This window comes from Lactuca serriola, chromosome 3 (assembly GCF_051521515.1).
Source record: "Lactuca serriola cultivar US96UC23 chromosome 3, Lser_US96UC23_V15, whole genome shotgun sequence".
Classification (NCBI taxonomy): Eukaryota; Viridiplantae; Streptophyta; class Magnoliopsida; order Asterales; family Asteraceae; genus Lactuca; species Lactuca serriola.
In genome coordinates, this window is record NC_136410.1 from 133,798,351 (window position 1) to 133,820,262 (window position 21,912).

General features: G+C 39.3%; 2 non-coding genes across 2 annotated transcripts; both read left to right on the plus strand.

Annotated features, from left to right (window-relative positions):
• The first annotated feature begins 7,383 nt into the window (after nucleotides 1-7,383).
• On the plus strand, nucleotides 7,384-7,490 carry LOC145096598 (small nucleolar RNA R71). Its single transcript, XR_013703974.1, has one exon. It is a non-coding gene; the product is annotated as a small nucleolar RNA R71 (small nucleolar RNA).
• A 5,846-nt stretch (nucleotides 7,491-13,336) lies between these two features.
• Nucleotides 13,337-13,443, plus strand: LOC145096599 (small nucleolar RNA R71). The gene has a single exon (XR_013703975.1). It is a non-coding gene; the product is annotated as a small nucleolar RNA R71 (small nucleolar RNA).
• The last annotated feature ends 8,469 nt before the right edge of the window (nucleotides 13,444-21,912 follow it).

The window sequence follows — 21,912 nt, forward strand, 5'->3', positions numbered from 1 at the left end:
ATGAGCAGTTCAAGTCATATTCATTGGAAAAACTAGTGGGAATTCTGAAATCCCAAGAAAAGATTGTCATGCAAGAAAAGAATGTGGTCTCAAGTTTGGGGTCCTTGGCCCTCCTATCAAAAGGCAAGAATGCAGTGGAAGACGAAGATCTAAACCTAGAGGACTATGATCTTACGTCAGAAGATTATGCTATGATGGTATCTAATCCCAAGAGGTTCATCAAGAAGAGGTTTCCTACCAATAAAAACAGAAATTGGCAGGGAAGCTATAGTTCTGAAAAGGTAAGGGAGGAGCCGAAGACAGAGGAACCAAAGAAAGAGACGAAAGTTGAAGGAGATTCTAGCGTTAACTGCTATTACTGTGGAGGAAAGAACCATTATGATAAAGATTGTGTTCTGAAGAAAATGGCAGAAAAAGATGAGGAAAAAGATGAAGAGGCTGTCTTGATGAAAAAGCTGGAAGAGATCAAAAGGAAGAAAGCTGCTACTAACCCTTCTATGAATGCTCTTATTGTACAGGGTTCGGCAGAGGATGATGAGTTCGGTAGCATGCAGGTATGGTCAACCGACTCAGAGGATGATGAAGTGAGAAAGCCTTCACATGGAAAGGCATATGTTGCAAGAGGTGACGAAAGCAGTGGAAAGTGTTTTGTGGTGACTGATGTATCTCACATAAGGGGATACAATACTGATGGTGGAAACGAGGACACCAAGGAGCGAGAGGACTTATGCTTCACAGCAAAACCTCTCAGTGTGCAGATCAATGAGCTTGATGAATTGATCAAGAAGGTACAATCTCTCTTTATTTCATTCAAAGTCCCACAGAAATCATATGAAAAAGAATTAAATAGCTTAAATTTAAGAATCTCACATCTGGATAGTTGTTTAACTCAAACACGGGTCACCAATTGTAACCTAACTGACCAAATAAGCAGGGTGTCTTCCAAGAGTGAGGAGCGAAGGATGTGGATAGAGCAAAAAGAGTCGGAGCTAATAAAGTCTAAGGATGAAAACATTTTTTTACAAAGAGACAATTTAAAACTTTTAAAACAGATAAATGTCTTTTGTTTGATTGCTAAACGACTTTATGCTAACATCACTCAACTACATCTGAATTGTGAAATAGGGCAGAAAATTCATCGCATGATTTTTCCCTTCCTTGAGTTTAAGGAGGATGAAATCGATGCTGAAGCATATAACTGCGAAAGTGTTGTTTCGTCTGATGATGTGAATCCCACTTACATGTATGGTGTGGACAAAATAGAATCTTTCATAAAGTCCAAGGACCATAAGGACATGCTGAAAAACCTTTTGGACGAAAACGATAAGCTGAAACTAAGGACTGAAACTATACAAAAATTTGACTCGTTGAGTGCTAATTTAAGTTCAGAAAATAAAATTGATGTTGAAAACGCGTCTGAACTTAATGAGGACGATGATATGAGTGAAATTTCTGTAGAGGATGTAGTCGACTGTTCTGAGTTTGTCAAGAGCGAACCCGAAAACCACAAAAATCTTATTTTTGAAAATTCTGTGGAGTTCGCTCGTTTGTCCCAAAATAAGTCCCCGATTCTTGAAGAAAAGGCCGTTGTGTACCAAAAGGTGAGAACAACACCAAATCAGGTGTACAAGGTCATAGGAGTAACCGAGCATCTAACAACCGAACTCACTTCCATAGTGAACGAAGATAACGCAGATGGCTGTGATGAGTTCTTTTGGTCTGCTCCTATAGATAATGCCGACGAAACTGTTGGTCTGTCAGAGCGGACGTCCTGGAAAACCAAAGGCAGATATGTACCAGAGCCACTGAACAAGTCTGACAACTTCAACGTGCCAAGCACTAGTGGTACAAAAGAAGTTCCTATAGAAGAAGTCACTTCCAAAAGCGAAACATCATCTGTGCAAAGTGAACCGGCTGACAAGAAGCAGAAGCAAAAGGCTAACATCCACAAACAGCCAAAACAAGTGAAAGATCAAAAGCAGCAGAGGAATCTGAGATACAAAAATAACCTCTCAAAGCGAAAGCAGTTTTGGCGATCTCAAAACACCCATTTCTCATATCACGATAAGAATTCAAAACAAGAGAAAAAGGATTTCAGGCCACATGAGGAACACAACCGAAAGGACAGGTTCGGTTCAAACAGCAACCGAAAGGATAGGTTCGGTCCCGAAAGTAATAGCTACCGAACGTCCAGGTTCGATCCCTCCAATGACCAAAAACAAAAGGGTCATATCGAACCGCAAGTCAGAAGAAATTCCCATTCTAATTCTTCTAGTTCTCAATTCTCTTCTAAACCTAATTATGTTCCTGCTCAAAATTCTAAATCATCAACGAACCTGAAAGCAAAATCGAAGATTTCCTCTGTCCAGGAAGACCGAAAGCAGTCTAAAGCCCAAACACCAAAACCTGAAACCAAACCTACTATTGCTAATCCTAACAAAATCAAAGTGTTTATGATGTGCACAAAAGTACTCACTAATTTTAATATTTATAACCTAACAAACTTAACTATCTATGCACTTATAGGCAGTGTACCTAGTCAGATTACAGTATAGCTTGGGTAAGTCGGGTGTCGATCACAGGGAACGATGTTCTAATTAATTTACTTACTATTAAATTAACCTAATTTATTAACAAATTTAATAAAGGGTTTTATCTGATTTTACAAGATCAGATGAACTTAAATCCAATTCAATAAGTAAACACACACACTCTTGTTTAGATTGAATCCACTTCTCCCTTATGGCTAGCTAACAATTACGGATTACTAAGTTGGTTTTTAATTATATTAGTAATTTAGTTCTATCTTACCAATATTTAACTAGTTCATGTCAAACCATGTATGTTCACACATAATTAAACACATAACTAATTATAGTTGTAAATATGCTATATAAGATTTGTTGTGTAAACGCAATTATGATCACAATTCTCGTTCTCTAGCACAGCTAAACTTTTATTTATTCTAATTATTAACTAAGATTGGTCAATCCTAGCTCTAACAATTCAATGTTCACTAAATTATTAGGTAAACAGGTTCATGCAGTTTAATGGTCACTAAGCTACACAGAACATGTAATTAAGCAATTAGATAAACAAATATTAACATGCTAGGTCATACAAATCAAACACAAGCAAATTTTCACCAACTAAGCTTAATCCATAATCATATAACTATTCATAAGTTCAAAGCTTCATCTAGCTAAACAAGAGTAGCTAGATTCAGCTGCTCATCATAGTAATTAAACTAACACAGCTAAAACTAATGAAAGACATGTTCTAAAAATAAACCTTTACTTCTTTTGGTGTTGAAAACCCTCTTCCAGAACCTTTCTTTCGTTCTTATTCGTCTCCTGGAACTCTTTTTCTTCTGCCAAAAGTCTCCCTTTTCGTAATAATCAGGAGAACTTATATAATCCTTAAAAACTCGCGCCACGTCGTGGGCAGGTTGCGCCACGTCGTGGGCTTCAAGCAATCCGTATCCTTCAAGGAAATCCTCCGCGTCGCGATGCTTATCTTCTGGGACACCCGTGCCACGTCGTGGGCTTCATCGCCACGTCGTGAATTTAGCTCTTATCGTGAATTTATTATTTTCTTGTCTTCCAAGCCTCCCATGTTCCCCATTTTGTCACCTTTGGTCCCTTTCTTCGAAAATCCTTTGTATTGACTGAAAATAACAATTTAAACTCATAAGTATCATTATTCTAAACATATTATCAATTTATTAATAAAAATGTACTTAAATACTGCCTAAAAATAAGTGTAAATATGGCAATATCAAAATACCCCACACTTAGGCTTTGCTTGCCCTCAAGCAAATTTCAACTTAATTCTTAATTACTAAAACTACACAGAACAATCTGACTCTAGTTCAGCCATTATGCCAAAACCTCAACGCATGCATTTGTGTCTAAAATTCTCCTAAAGTACCCCCCCATACTTTAAATACTCACAATCTTCATAAACACTCGCCCACTTTTTCCGAACAATGCTCATTTTATGCAACCCTCCGAATCCATCCGCAGAAAATCTCCTAACCTCAAGGTATTTTTTAGTTGAGCAACCTAAGCATACATAAACTAGAATTACAATTTTTCGATACCACTATGGAGCTCTTTTTGGAATTCTTCAATTCTTTGACATTTGATCTTTAGTTTCTTTGAATTCACCACCATTGTTGATTTGACTTCTGGTATCTTCAACTTTTTAAATTTCTTAAGAATTTTGATCTTTTGATCTTCACTTTATTTGCTCCAAAATTCTTCACACTTTTCTTTCCGTAATTCTTTCTCTCTCTCTTTTTTTTTTACATGTACCTCTTTTTTTTTCACTCAAAACCTACATGCTTAAGCAGAGGCGCTCAACCTCAACCTTTATTGGTTAATGATAATAATTTTCCTGGATACATTTCAGGTTTAGGCTGCTAAACATATTGCATCCCTCAAACCAAGCGGGGTTATGTTTTTGTTCCATGATTTCACTAAAATAAGGGAGGCCACAAATGCACTATAACGTGTATTGGCTCAACTAAACATTTGAACTTTCATCGGATCATCCCGCATAATACTAGCAATTATAGCTCAAATTATTAGTACTAGATTCAATTAATTTTAATTTTCCAAAATTTTCTAGCAATTTACTTTTTCTACCCCTACCCCACACTTATGTCATACAATGCCCTCATTGTATGTATAAAAACAAATCAAAATTAAAGAAAAGGGAGAAAAAGGAACAGACTCCCCTGGGATAGTGGCGTGAGCATCTCCAAAAGCGTGGACAATGTACAATTGGACTTCCAAAAATCGAAACTCGGTGTAAAACTGGTTGAATACGTAAATAAACCACGAACCGAACTCGAAACGTCAATTCGTCAAAGTGTATATTTGTAAGGAAAAATGTGGCAATGATAAACTGGATCACGTCGTGATATGGGTTGAAACCGCGAACACCAAAAAGCTAAACTACTATAAATTGCAAAAGCGCCACGACGTGGCACAAGGAGTCCACGTCGTGGAAACTGAACCTCAGCAGAAAATGACTTGTTTGCTTTATTTACTCTAGCAGCTTTGACCAATGGCTAACTCGTTTCCGACTCACGACTCTAAGCTTCTTTGACTAGACAAACACGACTCGAAAGTTAACCTTCTATGCTCCTTAGAATTCCAACGCTAATCTGAAAAATTAGATCAACCCAAAAGAAAAATAAAGTAACATAATAGTCTTAATAAAGTTTTACATCATACACTAAAGTTAACATAAAAAAAAACAAAAAAAAACTACTCAAAAACAAAACAAAAGAAAATAAAAAGAAAAAAAATTGCAAACCAAACTCGGGTTGCCTCCCGAGAAGCGCTTCTTTTTCTTGGAGTCTTGAGCTGGACTCCGTGCCTTCTACGTTGACTCTTCGGAAGAGTCTACCACCAGGATCTTTTGTTCCTTGAACCGCCGTTTATAAGCTTGAACTCTCCTTTTATACGCCTTCTTTGAATTTTCTTTTTTTAGCTTTTCCATCTTCTTCATGCTTTCGTTTTGTGCCCTTTGTGTGTTCCTTGCTCTCCATAGCGTTCCCCTCTTCTTTCACCACCGGCCTTGTTACTTTTGAAGTGACTTCCTCTTCATCACTTGTCATTTCCTCGTCCTCTTTGCTCACCCAAGAAGGTGGGTTCTTGTAAGCTATGACTTCAATCAAATACGGAACAGATGCCCTTGGTTTTTTCCTCTTGTCTTGATGAACTACCTTTATCTCTTCTTCCATAAGCTTTTCCAACTCTTCTAGTTCATTCTCCTCATTAATCGTGAACACTTCTTCTTTATCTTCTTGAAAGTCATTTCTTATCCCGAAAACTTCTTATTCATTCCCAACCCTCAAAGTGAGCTTGGACTCGCGGATATCAACCAGGGCACCAGCAGTGTTAAGCAATGGCCGACCAAGGATTATCGGAACATCCGTGTCTTCTTTCATGTCCAAGACTACAAAATCTATTGGAAAAACAAATTTTCCAATTTTCACCAAAATATCCTCCACTATGCCTCGGGGTTGTGTCACTAAACGGTTTGCCATGTGAATCTTCATTTTTGTAGCCTTCATCTTCTGAATCTCCAATTTTTGATAAAATGAAAAAGGCATTAGATTAATGCTAGCCCCGGAATCGGCTAAAGCATTAACCTTCATTTTATTCCCAAACTCGCATGGAAGAGTGAGGCGTCCAGGATCCCCCATCTCTTCTGGTGTTTCTCCCAACACAACTTTTGAAATTTGCTCACTTAGAATCACTGTAGACTGCTTCTTTAATTGCCTTCGCGTATCTATCAAGTCTTGTAGTAATTTCTGGTTCTCGGAAGCTTTGGATAAGGACTCAACAAAGGGAGTATTAATTGGAATCCCTTTCACATGCTTCAAAAACTCTAAATGTTCCTTCTCCAGTTGACTAAGTGCTGCACGGGTGGGAAATGGCATAGGTGGATGATAATCTGGACTAGGCTCAAAAGATTTTTGCTCAGACTTGCGCCACGTCGTGGCCAGAGGTGTGCCACGTCGTGGCGAGCCTGGTTCAGCATTCTCTCCATTTTCGATCCTTGATTTCTTGGGCTGCTGCGGTTGTTCTTCCAACGCCTCCAGGAACTCGGATATTGTATCTTCTTCAGTATCGATGGCCATTACGTGATATTGGGCTTTTACTTCGGGATTCTTCGGGGACAATTTTTCATGGACTAAAGTGGCTAGTTGACCAAATTGTACTTCAAGGTTATGGATGGAGGCTTGCTGGTTTTTTTATCAATGTTTGTTGTTCCATGATAGCGGAATCCGTGGCATCATGTCTCTTTTCCGAAGTCTCCATAAACTTCATCAAAATGGTCTCTAGGTCGGGTTTCTTCTCGATTGGTGGCTGCTCCTTTTGGTAAAAGCCTCGACCTGTCTGCCTATACTTCTCTTCTTTTTGCTTTTTATACTCTTCATATGGCAGCCACTCCCTCTTTGGTTTCCTCCAGTCGTCATCAAACTTATCCCCACTGGAGTAGCACACTTGAGCTTTTCTGTTCCCAAACTCATCCATATTGCAGTCCTTGGTCAAGTGTGGACCACTGCATCGCTCGCACCCCACTCTTATGGCATGTATCGACTGGTCCATTTGTGTTATCCGGCGATCCATGTTATTTAGCATGGCCATGACAGCTGCAATGTCTTCAGTTTGGGCCCCTCCACCACCTTTACTTCCGCCTTGCCTCGGGTTATGGTATTCGCGGGAGTGTTTCGCGAATTCTTCGATGAGCTCCTTGACTTCCCTTGGATTTTTCTTTGTCAACGGTCCTTGAGAATCAAGGAGTTGTCTTGTCATTACATTGACCCCATCATAAAAGATTGACATCTCTTGCTGCACATTTAGGTCATGTTGAGGGCAATTTCTGAGTAAGCCCTTGTACCGCTCCCATGCTTCGTATAGTGACTCCCCCGGTTGTTGCTCAAAGTTGGCTATCGCCTTCTTGAGTTTGGCCATCTTGGATGGCGGGCAGAACTGGTCCAGGAATTGCTCACGCATTTGAGCCCAAGTGATTATTGTACCTGGTGGGAGTGCTTTTAACCACTCCTTAGCAGCTCCTTTGAAAGTGATGGGAAGCATCCTAAGCAAGACTGTATTTCTGGTGACATTTGGGACATTAAAGTAATCCGCAATGTCGTTGACTTCGTCTAGATGCTTAAAAGCATCCTCATGATCCTTCCCGAAAAATGGAATGTCCTTCAGTGCTGTCAATATATGTCCCTTCAGCTCGAATGTGGCAGTGGCAGGAATTGCGGGTTGGACTAACCCAGGACCCATTTCATCTCGGATCCGCTTTTTGTATGCTCCCATGGACATTTCTTCAATCGCTGCCATCTCGTTCCTTGGCTCGTTCTCGGGTTCACTTGTGTGTTCTTCAAATTCTGGCTCATTATCGCTTTTGGACTCGGTTTGCACGGGTGTGTGATCCAGATGTTCAAGATTGCTCTTGTGCTTCGCTGATGAACTGGACTCTCCTGTCTTTTTTCCCGACTTCCTAGAAAAGGCTGACTTCAATTCTTGCAAGGGCGTCTTTTTCTTGTGAAGTGCAGATTCGGGGTCTTCCAGTGGTGGCACCAAGTGTGTGTTTGAGCTTCTGGTCATGAACTCCTGCAACTTGCTAAACTAAAACGTAAAACTGAACTAAAATAAGAAAAACTAACTACCAACTAAAAAAAAATTTAAAATTTTGCCGGTCCACGTCGTGGCAAGTATGTGGCCACGTCGTGGACTCTGTGATTAACAAAAAAAAATTATTTTGCTGAAAAATTAACTTTTTGTGGCTGTGACTCCACAAGAAGGATCGATTAATTTAATGCAAATAAATAAGCTAAAAACTAAGCCGTTCCCCGGCAACGGCGCCAAAAACTTGATGTGCACAAAAGTACTCACTAATTTTAATATTTATAACCTAACAAACTTAACTATCTATGCACTTATAGGCAGTGTACCTAGTCAGATTACAGTATAGCGTGGGTAAGTCGGGTGTCGATCACAGGGAACGGTGTTCTAATTAATTTACTTACTATTAAATTAACCTAATTTATTAACAAATTTAATAAAGGGTTTTATCTGATTTTACAAGATCAGATGAACTTAAATCCAATTCAATAAGTAAACACACACACTCTTGTTTAGATTGAATCCACTTCTCCCTTATGGCTAGCTAACAATTACGGATTACTAAGTTGGTTTTTAATTATATTAGTAATTTAGTTCTATCTTACCAATATTTAACTAATTCATGTCAAACCATGTATGTTCACACATAATTAAACACAGAACTAATTATGGTTGTAAATATGCTATATAAGATTTGTTGTGTAAACGCAATTATGATCACAATTCTCGTTCTCTAGCATAGCTAAACTTTTATTTATTCTAATTATTAACTAAGATTGGTCAATCCTAGCTCTAACAATTCAATGTTCACTAAATTATTAGGTAAACAGGTTCATGCAGTTTAATGGTCACTAAGCTACACAGAACATGTAATTAAGCAATTAGATAAACAAATATTAACATGCTAGGTCATACAAATCAAACACAAGCAAATTTTCACCAACTAAGCTTAATCCATAATCATATAACTATTCATAAGTTCAAAGCTTCATCTAGCTAAACAAGAGTAGCTAGATTCAGCTGCTCATCATAGTAATTAAACTAACACAGCTAAAACTAATGAAAGACATGTTCTAAAAATAAACCTTTACTTCTTTTGGTGTTGAAAACCCTCTTCCAGAACCTTTCTTTCGTTCTTATTCGTCTCCTGGAACTCTTTTTCTTCTGCCAAAAGTCTCCCTTTTCGTAATAATCAGGAGAACTTATATAATCCTTAAAAACTCGCGCCACGTTGTGGGCAGGTTGCGCCACGTCGTGGGCTTCAAGCAATCCGTATCCTTCAAGGAAATCCTCCGCGTCGCGATGCTTATCTTCTGGGACACCCGTGCCACGTCGTGGGCTTCATCGCCACGTCGTGAATTTAGCTCTTATCGTGAATTTATTATTTTCTTGTCTTCCAAGCCTCCCATGTTCCCCATTTTGTTACCTTTGGTCCCTTTCTTCGAAAATCCTTTGTATTGACTGAAAATAACAATTTAAACTCATAAGTATCATTATTCTAAACATATTATCAATTTATTAATAAAAATGTACTTAAATACTGCCTAAAAATAAGTGTAAATATGGCAATATCAAAATACCCCACACTTAGGCTTTGCTTGCCCTCAAGCAAATTTCAACTTAATTCTTAATTACTAAAACTACACAGAACAATCTGACTCTAGTTCAGCCATTATGCCAAAACCTCAACGCATGCATTTGTGTCTAAAATTCTCCTAAAGTACCCCCCCATACTTTAAATACTCACAATCTTCATAAACACTCGCCCACTTTTTCCGAACAATGCTCATTTTATGCAACCCTCCGAATCCATCCGCAGAAAATCTCCTAACCTCAAGGTATTTTTTAGTTGAGCAACCTAAGCATACATAAACTAGAATTACAATTTTTCGATACCACTATGGAGCTCTTTTTGGAATTCTTCAATTCTTTGACATTTGATCTTTAGTTTCTTTGAATTCACCACCATTGTTGATTTGACTTCTGGTATCTTCAACTTTTTAAATTTCTTAAGAATTTTGATCTTTTGATCTTCACTTTATTTGCTCCAAAATTCTTCACACTTTTCTTTCCGTAATTCTTTCTCTCTCTCTTTTTTTTTTTACATGTACCTCTTTTTTTTCACTCAAAACCTACATGCTTAAGCAGAGGCGCTCAACCTCAACCTTTATTGGTTAATGATAATAATTTTCCTGGATACATTTCAGGTTTAGGCTGCTAAACATATTGCATCCCTCAAACCAAGCGGGGTTATGTTTTTGTTCCATGATTTCACTAAAATAAGGGAGGCCACAAATGCACTATAACGTGTATTGGCTCAACTAAACATTTGAACTTTCATCGGATCATCCCGCATAATACTAGCAATTATAGCTCAAATTATTAGTACTAGAATCAATTAATTTTAATTTTCCAAAATTTTCTAGCAATTTACTTTTTCTACCCCTACCCCACACTTATGTCATACAATGCCCTCATTGTATGTATAAAAACAAATCAAAATTAAAGAAAAGGGAGAAAAAGGAACAGACTCCCCTGGGATAGTGGCGTGAGCATCTCCAAAAGCGTGGACAATGTACAATTGGACTTCCAAAAATCGAAACTCGGTGTAAAACTGGTTGAATACGTAAATAAACCACGAACCGAACTCGAAACGTCAATTCGTCAAAGTGTATATTTGTAAGGAAAAATGTGGCAATGATAAACTGGATCATGTCGTGATATGGGTTGAAATCGCGAACACCAAAAAGCTAAACTACTATAAATTGCAAAAGCGCCACGACGTGGCACAAGGAGTCCACGTCGTGGAAACTGAACCTCAGCAGAAAATGACTTGTTTGCTTTATTTACTCTAGCAGCTTTGACCAATGGCTAACTCGTTTCCGACTCACGACTCTAAGCTTCTTTGACTAGACAAACACGACTCGAAAGTTAACCTTCTATGCTCCTTAGAATTCCAACGCTAATCTGAAAAATTAGATCAACCCAAAAGAAAAATAAAGTAACATAATAGTCTTAATAAAGTTTTACATCATACACTAAAGTTAACATAAAAAAAAAACAAAAAAAAACTACTCAAAAACAAAACAAAAGAAAATAAAAAGAAAAAAAATTGCAAACCAAACTCGGGTTGCCTCCCGAGAAGCGCTTCTTTTTCTTGGAGTCTTGAGCTGGACTCCGTGCCTTCTACGTTGACTCTTCGGAAGAGTCTACCACCAGGATCTTTTGTTCCTTGAACCGCCGTTTATAAGCTTGAACTCTCCTTTTATACGCCTTCTTTGAATTTTCTTTTTTAGCTTTTCCATCTTCTTCATGCTTTCGTTTTGTGCCCTTTGTGTGTTCCTTGCTCTCCATAGCGTTCCCCTCTTCTTTCACCACCGGCCTTGTTACTTTTGAAGTGACTTCCTCTTCATCACTTGTCATTTCCTCGTCCTCTTTGCTCACCCAAGAAGGTGGGTTCTTGTAAGCTATGACTTCAATCAAATACGGAACAGATGCCCTTGGTTTTGTCCTCTTGTCTTGATGAACTACCTTTATCTCTTCTTCCATAAGCTTTTCCAACTCTTCTAGTTCATTCTCCTCATTAATCGTGAACACTTCTTCTTTATCTTCTTGAAAGTCATTTCTTATCCCGAAAACTTCTTGTTCATTCCCAACCCTCAAAGTGAGCTTGGACTCGCGGATATCAACCAGGGCACCAGCAGTGTTAAGCAATGGCCGACCAAGGATTATCGGAACATCCGTGTCTTCTTTCATGTCCAAGACTACAAAATCTGTTGGAAAAACAAATTTTCCAATTTTCACCAAAATATCCTCCACTATGCCTCGGGGTTGTGTCACTAAACGGTTTGCCATGTGAATCTTCATTTTTGTAGCCTTCATCTTCTGAATCTCCAATTTTTGATAAAATGAAAAAGGCATTAGATTAATGCTAGCCCCGGAATCGGCTAAAGCATTAACCTTCATTTTATTCCCAAACTCGCATGGAAGAGTGAGGCGTCCAGGATCCCCCATCTTTTCTGGTGTTTCTCCCAACACAACTTTTGAAATTTGCTCACTTAGAATCACTGTAGACTGCTTCTTTAATTGCCTTCGCGTATCTATCAAGTCTTGTAGTAATTTCTGGTTCTCGGAAGCTTTGGATAAGGACTCAACAAAGGGAGTATTAATTGGAATCCCTTTCACATGCTTCACAAACTCTAAATGTTCCTTCTCCAGTTGACTAAGTGCTGCACGGGTGGGAAATGGCATAGGTGGATGATAATCTGGACTAGGCTCAAAAGATTTTTGCTCAGACTTGCGCCACGTCGTGGCCAGAGGTGTGCCATGTCGTGGCGAGCCTGGTTCAGCATTCTCTCCATTTTCGATCCTTGATTTCTTGGGCTGCTGCGGTTGTTCTTCCAACGCCTCCAGGAACTCGGATATTGTATCTTCTTCAGTATCGATGGCCATTACGTGAGATTGGGCTTTTACTTCGGGATTCTTCGGGGACAATTTTTCATGGACTAAAGTGGCTAGTTGACCAAATTGTACTTCAAGGTTATGGATGGAGGCTTGCTGGTTTTTTTATCAATGTTTGTTGTTCCATGATAGCGGAATCCGTGGCATCATGTCTCTTTTCCAAAGTCTCCATAAACTTCATCAAAATGGTCTCTAGGTCGGGTTTCTTCTCGATTGGTGGCTGCTCCTTTTGGTAAAAGCCTCGACCTGTCTGCCTATACTTCTCTTCTTTTTGCTTTTTATACTCTTCATATGGCAGCCACTCCCTCTTTGGTTTCCTCCAGTCGTCATCAAACTTATCCCCACTGGAGTAGCACACTTGAGCTTTTCTGTTCCCAAACTCATCCATATTGCAGTCCTTGGTCAAGTGTGGACCACTGCATCGCTCGCACCCCACTCTTATGGCATGTATCGACTGGTCCATTTGTGTTATCCGGCGATCCATGTTATTTAGCATGGCCATGACAGCTGCAATGTCTTCAGTTTGGGCCCCTCCACCACCTTTACTTCCGCCTTGCCTCGGGTTATGGTATTCGCGGGAGTGTTTCGCGAATTCTTCGATGAGCTCCTTGACTTCCCTTGGATTTTTCTTTGTCAACGGTCCTTGAGAATCAAGGAGTTGTCTTGTCATTACATTGACCCCATCATAAAAGATTGACATCTCTTGCTGCACATTTAGGTCATGTTGAGGGCAATTTCTGAGTAAGCCCTTGTACCGCTCCCATGCTTCGTATAGTGACTCCCCCGGTTGTTGCTCAAAGTTGGCTATCGCCTTCTTGAGTTTGGCCATCTTGGATGGCGGGCAGAACTGGTCCAGGAATTGCTCACGCATTTGAGCCCAAGTGATTATTGTACCTGGTGGGAGTGCTTTTAACCACTCCTTAGCAGCTCCTTTGAAAGTGATGGGAAGCATCCTAAGCAAGACTGTATTTCTGGTGACATTTGGGACATTAAAGTAATCCGCAATGTCGTTGACTTCGTCTAGATGCTTAAAAGCATCCTCATGATCCTTCCCGAAAAATGGAATGTCCTTCAGTGCTGTCAATATGTGTCCCTTCAGCTCGAATGTGGCAGTGGCAGGAATTGCGGGTTGGACTAACCCAGGACCCATTTCATCTCGGATCCGCTTTTTGTATGCTCCCATGGACATTTCTTCAATCGCTGCCATCTCGTTCCTTGGCTCGTTCTCGGGTTCACTTGTGTGTTCTTCAAATTCTGGCTCGTTATCGCTTTTGGACTCGGTTTGCACGGGTGTGTGATCCAGATGTTCAAGATTGCTTTTGTGCTTCGCTGATGAACTGGACTCTCCTGTCTTTTTTCCCGACTTCCTAGAAAAGGCTGACTTCAATTCTTGCAAGGGCGTCTTTTTCTTGTGAAGTGCAGATTCGGGGTCTTCCAGTGGTGGCACCAAGTGTGTGTTTGAGCTTCTGGTCATGAACTCCTGCAACTTGCTAAACTAAAACGTAAAACTGAACTAAAATAAGAAAAACTAACTACCAACTAAAAAAAAAATTTAAAATTTTGCCTGTCCACGTCGTGGCAAGTATGTGGCCACGTCGTGGACTCTGTGATTAACAAAAAAAAAATTATTTTGCTGAAAAATTAACTTTTTGTGGCTGTGACTCCACAAGAAGGATCGATTAATTTAATGCAAATAAATAAGCTAAAAACTAAGCCGTTCCCCGGCAACGGCGCCAAAAACTTGATGTGCACAAAAGTACTCACTAATTTTAATATTTATAACCTAACAAACTTAACTATCTATGCACTTATAGGCAGTGTACCTAGTCAGATTACAGTATAGCGTGGGTAAGTCGGGTGTCGATCACAGGGAACGGTGTTCTAATTAATTTACTTACTATTAAATTAACCTAATTTATTAACAAATTTAATAAAGGCAGTGTACCTAACAAACTTAACTATCTATGCACTTATAGGCAGTGTACCTAGTCAGATTACAGTATAGCGTGGGTAAGTCGGGTGTCGATCACAGGGAACGGTGTTCTAATTAATTTACTTACTATTAAATTAACCTAATTTATTAACAAATTTAATAAAGGGTTTTATCTGATTTTACAAGATCAGATGAACTTAAATCCAATTCAATAAGTAAACACACACACTCTTGTTTAGATTGAATCCACTTCTCCCTTATGGCTAGCTAACAATTACGGATTACTAAGTTGGTTTTTAATTATATTAGTAATTTAGTTCTATCTTACCAATATTTAACTAATTCATGTCAAACCATGTATGTTCACACATAATTAAACAGAGAACTAATTATAGTTGTAAATATGCTATATAAAATTTGTTGTGTAAACGCAATTATCATCACAATTCTCGTTCTCTAGCACAGCTAAACTTTTATTTATTCTAATTATTAACTAAGATTGGTCAATCCTAGCTCTAACAATTCAATGTTCACTAAATTATTAGGTAAACAGGTTCATGCAGTTTAATGGTCACTAAGCTACACAGAACATGTAATTAAGCAATTAGATAAATAAATATTAACATGCTAGGTCATACAAATCAAACAACAAATATTAACATGCTAGGTCATACAAATCAAACACAAGCAAATTTTCACCAACTAAGCTTAATACATAAGCATATAACTATTCATAAGTTCAAAGCTTCATCTAGCTAAACAAGAGTAGCTAGATTCAGCTGCTCATCATAGTAATTAAACTAACACAGCTAAAACTAATGAAAGACATGTTCTAAAAATAAACCTTTACTTCTTTTGGTGTTGAAAACCCTCTTCCAGAACCTTTCTTTCGTTCTTATTCGTCTCCTGGAACTCTTTTTCTTCTGCCAAAAGTCTCCCTTTTCGTAATAATCAGGAGAACTTATATAATCCTTAAAAACTCGTGCCACGTCGTGGGCAGGTTGCGCCACGTCGTGGGCTTCAAGCAATCCGTATCCTTCAAGGAAATCCTCCGCGTCGCGATGCTTATCTTTTGGGACACCCGTGCCACGTCGTGGGCTTCATCGCCACGTCGTGAATTTAGCTCTTATCTCGAATTTATTATTTTCTTGTCTTCCAAGCCTCCTATGTTCCCCATTTTGTCACCTTTGGTCCCTTTCTTCAAATATCCTTTGTATTGACTGAAAATAACAATTTAAACTCATAAGTATCATTATTCTAAACATATTATCAATTTATTAATAAAAATGTACTTAAATACTGCCTAAAAATAAGTGTAAATATGGCAATATCAGTTTACCATTAAAAGAAAAGATGAAACAACATTAATAAAAAGAACATATCTTATTGATGTTTCTCTTGCTATTCATGTTCCTGTGAAAGGCTCACGTGGACCCAAGAAACTTTGCAGGTTATAAGTGACGAGCAGTTCGACGAAGAATGGTACATTGACAGTGGCTGCTCACGTCACATGACAGGAAGGAAGGAGGAGCTAAGAGAGTTTCGATCTCTTCAGAATGGTGGAAATGTCAAGTTCGGCAACAATTCTTATGGAACGATAAAGGGTTATGGGATGATAACCAATGGAGACTTCACAATAAGAAAGGTGGCATATGTTGAAGGTCTACAGCATAATCTCATCAGTGTGTCTCAACTGGTAGGAGGCACCGGTCTCAAAGTTTCATTTGATGATGAAGGTTTAGAAATCATAGAGAAGAAATCAAAAAGGGTAATTCTCAAATCAGAACACAAAGGCGAAATGTTTCCTCTCAATCTCAAACCAATCAAAGGAAATCCAGCTATATGCCTATTATCCAAAGCTCATTCTGACGAAAGCTGGTTGTGGAACCGAAGGCTCTCACATCTCAACTTCAAGGACATCAACAAGCTTGTCACAGGAGGTCATGTTCGGGGTCTCCCATTGCTCAAGTTTGATTGAGAACATTTGTGTGTTGCGTGTGAAATGGGGAAGCAGAGTCGTCAAAGTCACCCATCCATTATAAACACAAAAGTTGTTGAACCACTTGAGTTGCTTCACATTGACTTGTGTGGTCCATCATCTATCGAAAGCATTGGCGGTAGCAAGTATATTCTTGTTATTGTTGATGATTTCTCACGTTTTACATGGGTGTTCTTTCTGAAGCACAAATCTGAGGCTAGTCCTAAGCTAAAGATGTTTATTAAGCAGGTTGAAGTGCAACTGAGAAAAGTCGTTCGCAACATCAGGAGCGACAATGGACTAGAGTTTAAGAACAAAGAATTTGAAGACTTTTTGGCAGAAAAAGGAACCAATCACAACTTCTCAGCTCCCTATACGCCTCAACAGAACGGAATTGTCGAAAGACGAAACTGATCCTTGTGTGAGGCGGCCCGAACGATGCTAAGTTTCGCTTCTCTTCCTTTATATTTCTGGGCTGACGCTATTGCTGCAGCATGTTTCATGCAGAATATGTCTTATCTCAACAAGCGCTTTTCTCTTACTCCCTATGAGATCATTAATAGCAGAAAGCCGAACGTAAAATTCTTCCATGTATTCGGCTCACGATGCTTCATCTTCAACTCCAAAGAACATCGTAACAAGTTTGACGTTAAAGCTGATGAAGGAGTTTTTCTGGGATATTCACTTACTTCAAAAGCATACCGGGTTTTAAATAAGCGTTCGAGGAAGATCGAAGAAACATATTATGTGACTTTCGATGACAACTACGTCAAAAAGCTAAAGGCTACTGAAGAAGCAATTGGAGAGATTTTTACTCAAACTGGTCAAGTTACGGATTCGATTGCTAATCTGTTCGATCAGTTTGTGGAACTATTCGATGAACCTGAGAAACCTACTCTCTCGGTGGCCAAGTCAGCAGATAACAAGGTCGACCATCTGAAGCAAATTGTCGAAGAAGCAGCCAAACAAATGGGTGAAGGAGAACAAGTTTCAAACGAACCTCCCAAGCATGGTGCTTCAGTTGAGGGGGGGAATCCATCTTCTTCAAAACAACCAAGCTCACAAATTGAGGGGGAGAATTCCATTCCAGCACCCGAAAGCTCATCAATACCCGAAAGTCCTGTAGCACCAGAAAGTCCAGCTACACCGGAAAGCTCGTCAGTCGAGGGGGAGAATGCCGATATGTTCTACGACGACGATAGTCAATCTGAATTGGAAGAAATGGTGAATGCTGAATTGAATCAATCCTATGATCCAAATTATCCTCCTCTTGTAAAGTGGACCAGAGATCATCCTGTGTCACAGGTAGTGGGTGATGTCTCTGAAAAGGTCCTGACCCGATCTCAACTGAAGGCAAAGAAAACATCTCTATTCTCCATAGTAGAGTTCTGCATGTATAATTCTTTCGTCTCAAAAGTTGAACCGAAGACAGTAAATACTGCTCTTGATCACTCTGACTGGGTTCAAGCTATGCAAGATGAACTCAATGAGTTCGAAAGAAATAAGGTTTGGCGCCTCATTCCAACTCCTAAAGACGCCTCAGTTGTTGGTCTCAAATGGGTATTCAGAAATAAAATGGACAAGGACGGCAATGTGATTCGAAACAAAGCTCGTCTCGTGGTGAAAGGATACTGCCAGGAGGAAGGAATTGATTATGAGGAAACTTTTGCTCCGGTAGCGAGACTGGAATCTGTTCGTATATTTCTGGCCTATGCTGCACACAAAAACTTTGAGGTCTACCAAATGGACATGAAATGCGCCTTTCTGAATGGAGAACTTGAAGAAACAATTTACGTGGAGCAACCTCCTGGGTTTGTTAATGAAAAGTACCCCAATCACTGTTATATTCTGGACAAGGCGGTTTACGGTCTGAAACAAGCACCTAGGGCATGGTATGAAACGCTAACCAAGTTTTTAAAGATGTCAAAATTCAAACAAGGTTCGGTTGACCCAACCTTCTTTCATAAGAAGGAAGGTAACCACCTTATGATTGTTCAAATCTATGTCGATGATATCATCTTTGGCTCAACGAATCCTAGCTTAACAGCTGAATTCAGAACGCTGATGGAGACTAAATTTGAAATGAGCTCAATGGGTCCGATTAACTTTTTCCTTGGTTTAAATATTAGACGGGGACCTGAAGGCATCTTTACCAACCAGGAAGCTTACACCAAGACTCTTCTTGCTAAATTTGGCATGATGGGAGACTCAAAGGTTAAATTTCCAATGGCATTTGGCACCAAGCTCACACCATCCTTGGAAAAACTGACAGTTGGTATTACGTTATATCGCCAGATGATTGGTTCTTTGATGTACCTCACTGCTAGCAGGCCTGATATAATGTTTTCTGTGTGTTACTGTGCTAGATTTCAGGCGAATCCTCGTGAACCACATATGCTTGCAGTGAAAAACATACTCCGGTATCTGAAACGAACCACCTCTCTCGGTTTGTGGTATCCATCAAACTCAGGTTTCTTCGTTCAAGCCTACTCAGATGCAGACCTTGGGGGTTGTGGTTTAGACAGGAAAAGCACCACTGGAGGCTGCCAATTCCTAGACGGGAAGTTGGTTAGCTGGCATTCAAAGAAACATATATGTGTCTCTCTGACTACAGCAGAAGCAGAGTACATCGCAGCTGCCTCCTGTACATCTCAAGTGATTTGGATCCAAAGCCAGCTCCGGGACTATGGACTCAATATGAAAAAGATCCCACTATATTGCGATTCAGAAAGTGCAATTATGATCTGTCATAACCCAGTGCAACATTCCAAGACCAAGCATATAGCACTGAGGTATCACTTCATTAAAGATCATATGGAAGATAGGAACGTCGAAATTCACTTTGCTCGAACCACTGATCAACTGGCTGACATCTTCACCAAAGCTCTTCCTGAAGCATCTTTCAACAAAATTCTACAAGGGCTAGGAATGATGGAATCGGAGTCAGTACCAAAGACTACTTCTCAAAATTAAACGTTGGAAGCGAAATAGACCGAACGTTCGGGTTCGGGTCTTGTTCTGGTATACCGAAATGAACCGAACGCTCGGGTTCGGTCGTATTATCTGATCGTCGCTTATCACTCTAAGGTAGTTTCTTTGGTTGTAAACCTTTTGTATCATTTTCTCAAATTCATTTCACTTATTTTCAAAGTTCTTTTCTTTTTCAAACTTAGTTTTTTTCCAACCGAAATAGACCGAACGTTCGGGTTCGGTTCCAAATTTTTTTTAGCCGAAATAGACCGAACGCTCGGGTTCGGTTCCAAATTTTTTTTGTATCTCATTTTATTTATTTATTTATTTTTTCTTTAAATCGAAAATTCCAAAAATATTTTTTTTCTTATTTTCTTTTCGTGAATTCAAAAAATTCCAATTTTTTTTTTTATTTTTTCTATTATTTTGTTTTGTTTTGTGTCTTATCTTTTTGTGTGTCTATTTGTGGGGAAATCATTTCACTAGTTAAGTGTCCCTAGAAGCATGCTGTTGTATGTGTCCAAAGCCTCACCTGATTCTGAATAATAGCCTTACTGACTTGGTAAATACAAACCTTGTCTTCCCAGTTAGGCTTTCATATTTATTCTAATCATGAGCTACCTGACTCTCTTCTCACATGAGATAAGAGTTTTCTGCTTGGTCCTTATTTTAACAGCAGAGGTAATTTCGTTTCTCAACACCATCTACACTACTTTTCTCCATCTCATTCGCTTCATAAACGTAACCCTTGAGACTCTCAGAAATTACCACTGAGGTTTATGGTTACATAATTTCCGTGTTTATGATCTTAGCTTCGTGTCACTACGAACTAAGTGAAACCCACACTTCAATACCTAATATGCTTTGACGGTGATCAAACAACTTTGTTCTAGCAATCACTAACGAATTGACGGATTTATCAATGAGGATGGAAAGTCAAATCTCTAATTTCCTTTTGAGAGATTCCTATGAAATTGTTATTTCCTATAACATTTCTTCCCTTGGAATTCAGTTTTAAATTTTTTTTTGTGATTTTACATAAACTGTTTTATCTAGCCACTTAAATTATTTCAAACCTACTTGTTCAACAGACTACATTGGTCTCACAAGTACTTCGTTCGATTTCTGTCTTATATCAAGATCAGGAATTCTGAATTGAAGCGAAAGCCACCCAAATTAGCCTGATGAAAAGAAGCCTTTCAACACTTCTCAATAAGTGTCTGATCGTTATTCAACGGGAAACCACACAAACACTTTTAAGTCTCTCTTGACTTTGAAGGAAGAGATTCGTGCCCGGGATCCTTTGTTTCGTGTCTTTACTGACATCACAAAATCCCTCATATGTGTTGCTTTATTTCTTTTTCTTTTACACACTAAGCATGAAAATCTCTTTGATTTTCCAACATTCTGGTTTCATTAATTACATGGCATAATTTTAAATGGGATTTGCAGCTATAAGGGAGTTGTGGTTAATATTGATCCACGTGGTCAATTTTGCTTAAGGATGACGTTTAATCTAAAAGGATAAGATGCTGACTCAGGCGGGAGTCCAATCGATTTGATTTTCAAACGGCGCTTGACAGCCAGGCGTGTGAAGAGGAACCGTTTCGTTTAAAAAAACGGCGCCTGATGGGAAGCCATGTAAATCGGGACTGACACTCTCTCTCATGCGTAATCATCGGTGCTACCAACTGTCACGCATCAATCACTTCCGAAAAACCCTTCGTATTTCCCTCAGAGATTTGGGAAAAATTCTTCTCTCTCCTCTACCCACAGTATAAAAGGTAACGTAAACCATTGTTTACCTCTTTACTGCACCCATATTTCAGAGAGCAAGAAAACCTTCAAGTATTCTACTGTTCATCATCTCTCCCATCTTCTTCACAACAATGGCGGATTCATCATCAGTTCATGCCACTTCCCACATCCTGCCGATTCGTCCCCAACAGAGTTTGATCATCGATCTTACTCCTCGGGTCTATGATGCTTTCATGTTCCCGGTAATCGAATGCCTCAAGTACTCGCCAATTGCTCCTGCTCTCACCAAAGTTGAAGCAGTTCCTATGGAGTTCTTATCTCAGATTTTCGCCACTGCTCATTACGACAAGGCAGTCGACAGGATCTTCTTCGAAATGCTCGATCACAAGGCGTCAATTTCCAAGCAGAGGTTTTGCTCAATTTTAGGGTTTGAACCTGATTCAACTAGGGTTAACCCTGAATCGATTCTGGTGGGTCACATGTTCTCTATGTTCTACAACATGGGGTATACTGAGGTGTTGACAACAGTTACGAAGTTCAAGAAATTATGCCTGCCTCCTCAGTGGAATGGGTTGTTTACAGTGCTGTTCAAGGGGCTGTCTGAACGCAGTGCTGGATCAGACGGAGCAAGTCGTCTGTCCATCACGATTTTG